The sequence below is a fragment of the Salvia splendens genome, unplaced genomic scaffold, assembly GCF_004379255.2.
Source record: "Salvia splendens isolate huo1 unplaced genomic scaffold, SspV2 ctg559, whole genome shotgun sequence".
Classification (NCBI taxonomy): domain Eukaryota; kingdom Viridiplantae; phylum Streptophyta; class Magnoliopsida; order Lamiales; family Lamiaceae; genus Salvia; species Salvia splendens.
The window spans coordinates 1-7,712 of NW_024599217.1; the positions used below are offsets into that span (position 1 = coordinate 1).

The window sequence follows — 7,712 nt, forward strand, 5'->3', positions numbered from 1 at the left end:
TGAGAAAATGTTCCGGAATTGAAAATTTGGTGATAGCCGAACTCTACTTATCCACCAATTAGTTTATAGAATCACTGACAATTTTTGTGAACTAAGGTAAAAATCCTTTATGTGATAAAATAAAATAAAACTAAATTTGGTGAATAGTACTAGTATACCATTGCATTAGAGTTTGAGTTCCCTATCTAGCACCATTAGATAGTGTTGGGTAGTTGGATTTTCATGACCGAAATCCATCTTGTCTCGCGTTGATAATTTGTTGATTTTGACTCCTCTATAAATGAGTGGATAACATTTCCCTCTTATAATGTCTTTTAAAAAATGAGTTAAATCACTCATTTTTAACATGGTACCAAAGCATGTCAAAATTAATTATGTGTTTCTTTGTTGCAAGTATAGAAGTCCGATGATCATTCCGACTCGCACATTGCAAAAATGTATTGAAACTCATTCTTGTCTCATATCAAGTAATCTTAATAAGCCTTACCCTGGCCTTTCAAAGAGTTGTAACACTTACATTATCGAATTGGATGTTATCACGCATGACCATACAAATAATGGAAATGTGAGATCACACATAATGGGATTAAATACATTCGATTAATTAATATGAAAGCATGGATGTCCGAGAAAACAAACTCATTTCTACACCACCACTACCTATAATATAATCTCACATACTATTCTCCTATTTTCCATGTCGGAATACACGAACACATTTTTTTAATACCTATAGTACTCTACACAACAATTATGTAGATTGTAGCCCTCCCTAGCTACTAGTACTAGCCCACAAGCCGAAAAGCGAATCGAAGCAAATAAGAAGAGCTCAAAAAGCTCTCTTTCTCAAAACACGCACCACCCACAATATCAACTTTCAAATTATCTCTCTCTTGTCAAAGCAAACAGGATAAAAACAAAGTTTAGGGAGGCAAATATAATTACTCCCACCCCCACCCCCACCCCTCTCTGCTGCTTTGGGGACTGCAAGTGCAACCTTGCTTTCTTTGCTTCCTTTGCTACTCTCAAAGCTGCAATTCTCTACCTCCAAAAACATTATACTATTCCTAATTCCCCTTCTTCTCTCTCTCTACCAAAACAAACCAAACCACACCAAAACGTTCACAAACATATGCTCTTCCCCTCTACATTCCTCTAATAATAGTATCTCCAAAAAAAAAAAATGATAACCGGAGCAGACTTCTACCACGTGATGACGGCGGTGGTGCCGCTGTACGTCGCCATGATCCTAGCCTACGGGTCCGTGAAATGGTGGAAGATCTTCACCCCGGACCAGTGCTCCGGCATCAACCGTTTCGTAGCCCTGTTCGCCGTCCCCCTCCTCTCCTTCCACTTCATCGCCAGCAACGACCCTTACACCATGAACCTCCGCTTCATCGCCGCCGACACCCTCCAAAAACTCATCGTCCTGGCCCTCCTCGCCGTCTGGGCCAACGTCACCAAGCGCGGCTGCCTCGAGTGGACCATCACCCTCTTCTCCCTCTCCACCCTCCCAACACCCTCGTCATGGGCATCCCTTTGCTGAAAGGAATGTACGGCGACTTCTCCGGCTCCCTCATGGTCCAGATCGTCGTCCTCCAATGCATCATCTGGTATACCCTCATGCTCTTCATGTTCGAGTACCGCGGCGCCAAGCTCCTCATCTCCGAGCAGTTCCCCCACCGCCGCCTCCATCGTCTCCATCCACGTCGACTCCGACGTCATGTCCTCGACGGCCGCCACCCGCTAGAGACGGACGCTGAAGTCAAGGAAGACGGCAAGCTCCACGTCACCGTCAGAAAATCCAACGCCTCCAGATCGGACATCTTCTCCAGACGATCCATGGGATTCTCCTCCAACACCCCCCGCCCCTCCAATCTCACCAACGCCGAGATCTACTCACTCCAATCCTCCCGAAACCCAACCCGAGAGGCTCCAGCTTCAACCACACCGATTTCTACTCCATGATGGGCCACCGCAACTCCAACTTCGGCGCCGGTGAGGCGTTACCATCGCGTGGCCCCACCCCTCGCCCCTCCAATTTCGACGAGGAGACTGCTAATAATAATGTTAATAACAACAATAGCAAGCCTAGGTTCCACCACGGAGCTGCTGCGGCGCATTATCCGGCGCCGAATCCCGGGATCGTTTCGCCCAAGGCGGCCGGGAAGAAGCAGAGGAGTGAGGAGGGAGGGAAGGATCTGCATATGTTTGTGTGGAGCTCCAGCGCTTCTCCGGTGTCGGATGTTTTCGGCGGCCATGATTATAATTCGTTGGATCAGAATGGGAAAGATCATGTTAGGGTCACTGTTTCTCCGACAAAAGGTGAGAATTAATTATTTTTTAGTTTTTTTTTTAATTTGAAAAAATTTGAATGTTGGTTGATTATATAGTGGAGAGGGAGAATGAAGAGGATTATGTGGAGAGAGATGATTTCAGCTTTGGGAAGGAGAGAGAGAATGGGGAAGAGAAAGTGGGAGAGAACAAATTGAAAGTGATGCCTCCAACAAGTGTGATGACAAGGCTCATCTTGATCATGGTTTGGAGGAAACTCATTAGAAATCCCAACACTTACTCTAGCTTGATTGGCTTAACATGGTCTCTAGTTTCATTCAGGTAATACTCCTACTACTAATTTTATTTTATTTTTTTTTTTGTTTTATTTCTAATTAAATCTTTACCCTTTATAGGTGGAATGTGGAGATGCCTGCAATTATAGCCAAGTCCATATCCATACTGTCAGATGCAGGCCTTGGAATGGCCATGTTCAGTCTAGGTGATTGCTTCTCTCTTTAATTAATTGCATTTATTATTAATCAAAACTAGTAATTAGCAATGTAATGAAAGTAATCATATGAAACTGTGGAAAGAGAAAAGCAAGAAAGCATGCTGAAAAGGCAAAGGTAGGCAAGAGTGTGGGTGGGTGGGCATGGCATGGCATGGCATGATGATGATGACATGTCTGCCTCTTTAATTGTGGCATGCCAATAAATAAAGTACTTAATTAGGAGGTGTTAAGTTAAATTAAATAAAAAGAGAAATTAATTGAAGTGTGGGGTTACGGTGCAGGTCTGTTCATGGCATTGCAGCCGAGGATCATAGCATGTGGGAATTCGGTGGCGACCTTTGCAATGGCTGTGAGATTCCTTACAGGACCAGCTGTCATGGTTGCCGCTTCCATCGCCGTTGGCCTTCGCGGTGTTCTCTTGCGCGTCGCCATTGTCCAGGTCCTTTCTTTTTCTATGATATTAAAACATGTGTCGTCCATCAATGTGACTATTTGTAACGAAGAAGGGAGCATATGATAGTATTTAGGTAGGGGTGGGAAATTATACCGAAATACCGTAATACCGGACTTACCGTACCGGAAAAATACCGAAAATACCGATTTTTCGGTATACCGCAGTTTCCGGTACGGTATGATACCGTACCGCAGTGTTTCGGTACGGTAACGGTATCAATTTTTTCTATACCGCGGTATACCGGTATACCACGGTATATCGAAACTTCGGTATATACCGAATCCACAGTATACCGGTATACCGATAGATTATTTTATATATATATATATATATATATATATATATATATATATATAAATATGTTGTAATATATATATTACATTTATATATATATTATATTAAAAAAATTTAATACATCAATTAATACAATAAAATTAAACATTCAAATGATAATTTATTCAAACAAATTCAAAATTAACCTGAATTATTTTTTTATCAACTCATCCTATTAAATATAATAAACACAATAGCACATAACACCGAAAGAACATTGGAAATACGATATCGGGAATATGTTTCAACAGAGCACATTTGAAAGAATTTGTATTAACTCACATTATTTAATATATGATTCTTTGTGTAATGTCATATTCCAAATATACAAAGTAATTAAAAATTTTGTTTTATTCTTCGTCATACTTCATAAAATGTCAATTAAAAATATGTGCAGCTGAAAATGAATCAAATCGTTTAATTAGTGTTTAATTCATTGTATGTTATCTTATTTTATATACTACTTAAATTGAAGGATGAATAAATAGGATACTGATCAGTCATTCTTAATTCTTAAAGAGAAATAAATGTCCAATTTAAATTACTAACTAGTGTCACGCCCCTGCGATGCACGGGTCATTTTAATTTCTTCATATTTATTTCATTTTGCGAAATAAAAGTTGTGAAATGATAAACAAAATAATATTCGACATCCTCTTACTTTGGATTATACTTTTTCAATCACATTAACCCTACATAGACACAAGAGTGTGTTTAAATGCTACATTTTCTTAAAAATGTCAATACGATCACATTACAATTTCAACACATATTTGTGTTGACATTTTAATACACTGTCTTGACATTTAAATATCAGACTTAAAATTAAAAAGCATTTTAAATCTGTGAAAATATGAATTAACCGTTGAGTTATAACTGTAGGAGCAAGTTTACATTGCAATAATTTAATATTGCACTGGTGAGACACTTTCTAGTCGAGATTCATTTTATTGCAATATAGCGACCCTATACACTAAAAACTCAAACCTTGAAACCTAAATCCTAAACCATTAACTTTAAAATATACTCATCATAACCAACAAATGAGCCAACTTTTGATATATGTTGAATTTTAGTATTTTCACATTAAAAAATATTATTTGCTAGTATTTTAAAAATTTATTCAAATCAAAGGAAGACCGTGCCTTGTTAATATTTTTGAGAATTTGTATGCATGTTTATAATGATAGATTGAAATTAAAGTCTAGGGGGAAAAATTGAATCTTTATTTCATTACACTTGTAAATCTATTTGGAGATTTTATTTATAAGACCAATTATTACTACTATTGGTCTAAATAGCCAAAAATAATCAATAAGTACCTTCATTTTATCATTAACCACGATTATGGGATAAAATTCTGAATATATGTAATCAAAATAATCCATAAATATATATTAAAAGATACTTAAAGATCAACATCATCGGCAACAACAAATAATATGATACTTGATAACATGCTAACCAAAATATAAAATTGAATATAGTGATGGACGAATTACCGATAGCAAAAAATAATGAACAATCGAGAAACCAATTAGTAAATGAACAAATCAAGAAACCAATTATTTTTCGGTATACCGTTACCGTTACCATACCGTTATTACGGTTTACCGTACCGTGTTTCGGTATACCGTTTTTTAACGGTATACCGAAACACGGTACGGTATACCGTAATAACGGTATGGTAACGGTATCAAAAAATATCATACCGAATTTCCGGTATACCGGAATTTCGGTATACCGAAAATTCGGTACGGTATCGGTATTGAATTTTGTCATACCGTACTTTCCGGTACGGTATGCGGTATGGCACGGTCGGTACGGTATACCGTACCGACCCACCCCTATATTTAGGTATCATGAGTAGTAGTAGTAAATAAGATTAATGGGGGAATTGGTGAGTGATTAATGAGAGGGAAGACAAATCTCAGACAATATTTTAAGCTTATTTAATTAACAGGTAGAGAATAATAATTTTTGTAATTTGGTGACAGTCCATGTATATTCTGAGATTTATGGTCCCCCATACTTAAAAAATCAAGTGAAGTGAACTCCTTTTTGAAGAATCTCACTAAAATACTCCAACACATGACAGACACACGTGAATCTATCTCTTTTAGGATTTTTTTTAATAAACAAAAGAAGAAAGCAGAAAATGGGATTATTATTTTATTAAATATATTCTTGAAATGGACGTTCAATAAGTTCAAATGCAACAGGACAATGTGACAGTGAAGGAAAATATATAGTAGTAATATGCTTGCTACATTTACAAAAAGTATTTAAAATAGTATTACAAAAAGTAATATATTTGTGTGTTATTTTTGGAATGCAGGCTGCTCTACCCCAAGGAATTGTCCCTTTGTTTTTGCCAAGGAGTATAATGTACACCCTGACATTCTCAGCACGGGGTAACCATATCTCCATCCTTCAATATTACTATGTTTTTCACACATTTACATGCATAGGATTCTTAGGAAAATATTTTTCTTAATTCTATTCTAACACATAATTTCATTTAACATTCCATATAATTGAGTGGCATTTTGTGTATTGGAATTATATAGTAGTAGTAGTAGTAGTAGTAGTAGTAGTTACTAATTTGTGTGTGAATGTGGCAGGGTGATATTTGGGATGTTAATTGCGTTGCCAATAACATTGGTGTACTACATTTTGTTGGGGCTATGAAGTGGGAAGAAAGAGTAGTGTATTTAACATCAAGTATTTGGACATGGAGACATCTTTGTGAGGTAGCCACAAAAAGAGAGCGCCATGGATCCATTAGATTGATTTGTGTTTTTCCTAGTGAAAAAAGGTGTAAAGTTATGTCTGTAGCTGATCTTTCAGGAAAAAAAAGAAAGAAAAAAAAAGATGATGGTTTTAATTAATTAGTTTTTCTAATATATTATTCTCTCCGTTTTCTATTTCCATAATGACTGCTTAATTAAACGAACTACTCCTTAATAGATGTAAAATGAAAAAGAAAAGCAGTTTGGTGTTTTCTTCGGCTCATGACTTCAAAATTTTGGAGCATACTATAAATTATAATTACTCCGAAATATTTTGGTTGGTAGTATTAGTATTACAATTAAGAAATTTACAATTATTGGAAACAATATTCTTATAAGCATGAGATAATTTAATCATTCCTTCTATCGTGTTTAAGTTTAAATTAATTAATAATATACATAAACTATAGTAAATACTCCTATCATTAACTAATAAAAAAAGAGATATGACTCCTATCAACTATAGTGCAAGCAAACAATTTGAAGGATGAATAAGTGACATGGGGCCGCTCGAAGGGAAGCGCAATTGGCTCCGGATGGACAGAATTGCAAGAATAAATGGCACGGGCCTTGAAGGTCCTAATAAATTAATTTGAATCAACTTATAGAAGAAAAATAAAAGGCTATGAAATAATGCATACTGTTCATCAGATTTATTATTGCTGGAAAAGCTGCAGTGTCAATATTGCTAATGTAGGCAAAAGCACAAATTGTACTGGTTTCCGATTGCGTGAGATACATGGAATTGGAAGATATATACGTTTAGCTGAAATTAATTGAATGAATTAATTTCAATTCAAATAGTATATCAATCGTGTTAGTTATGCCGAATTCACTTGAACGTATCTCTACTAAATTTAATGCTATGAATTATTCAATTATCAGGAATTGGAAGAAGAGGACTAAAAGGGTCTATCGAGAAAATCATGAAAACTATATTCAAAACACTATCAGATAAAGTAGATTCCTGTTGATGATAGTTATTATGAATAAATCCATTAGTTCCAAAAATTCTCTGATAGATTGTTTCCAACATTATTTGTTGTCGCTGATGGTAACCAAAATTCTATTTTCTCTTTTAAATTTCTACATGATAAAAAGATGTATCTGACTTCTTTTATTTGTACATTTCAATCTTCTATATATATTTTCTTAGAATATCTTGAAAAGTTGGGAGAACATGATTTAATTATAATTTAATGGGGCACACAAATTTGAAATTTAAATTGAAGAATGATTAAATAATTAATCCAAATCTAGAGTGATAAAATTATCTAATTAAAGGATTTGGGTGCACAATGATTCATCTATCACACATATCTAATAATGCATATAAAAAATTATC

General features: G+C 35.8%; 1 pseudogene; it reads left to right on the top strand.

Moving 5' to 3' along the window:
• The first annotated feature begins 1,127 nt into the window (after positions 1-1,127).
• LOC121790594 lies at positions 1,128-6,481 on the top strand (annotated as a pseudogene).
• The last annotated feature ends 1,231 nt before the right edge of the window (positions 6,482-7,712 follow it).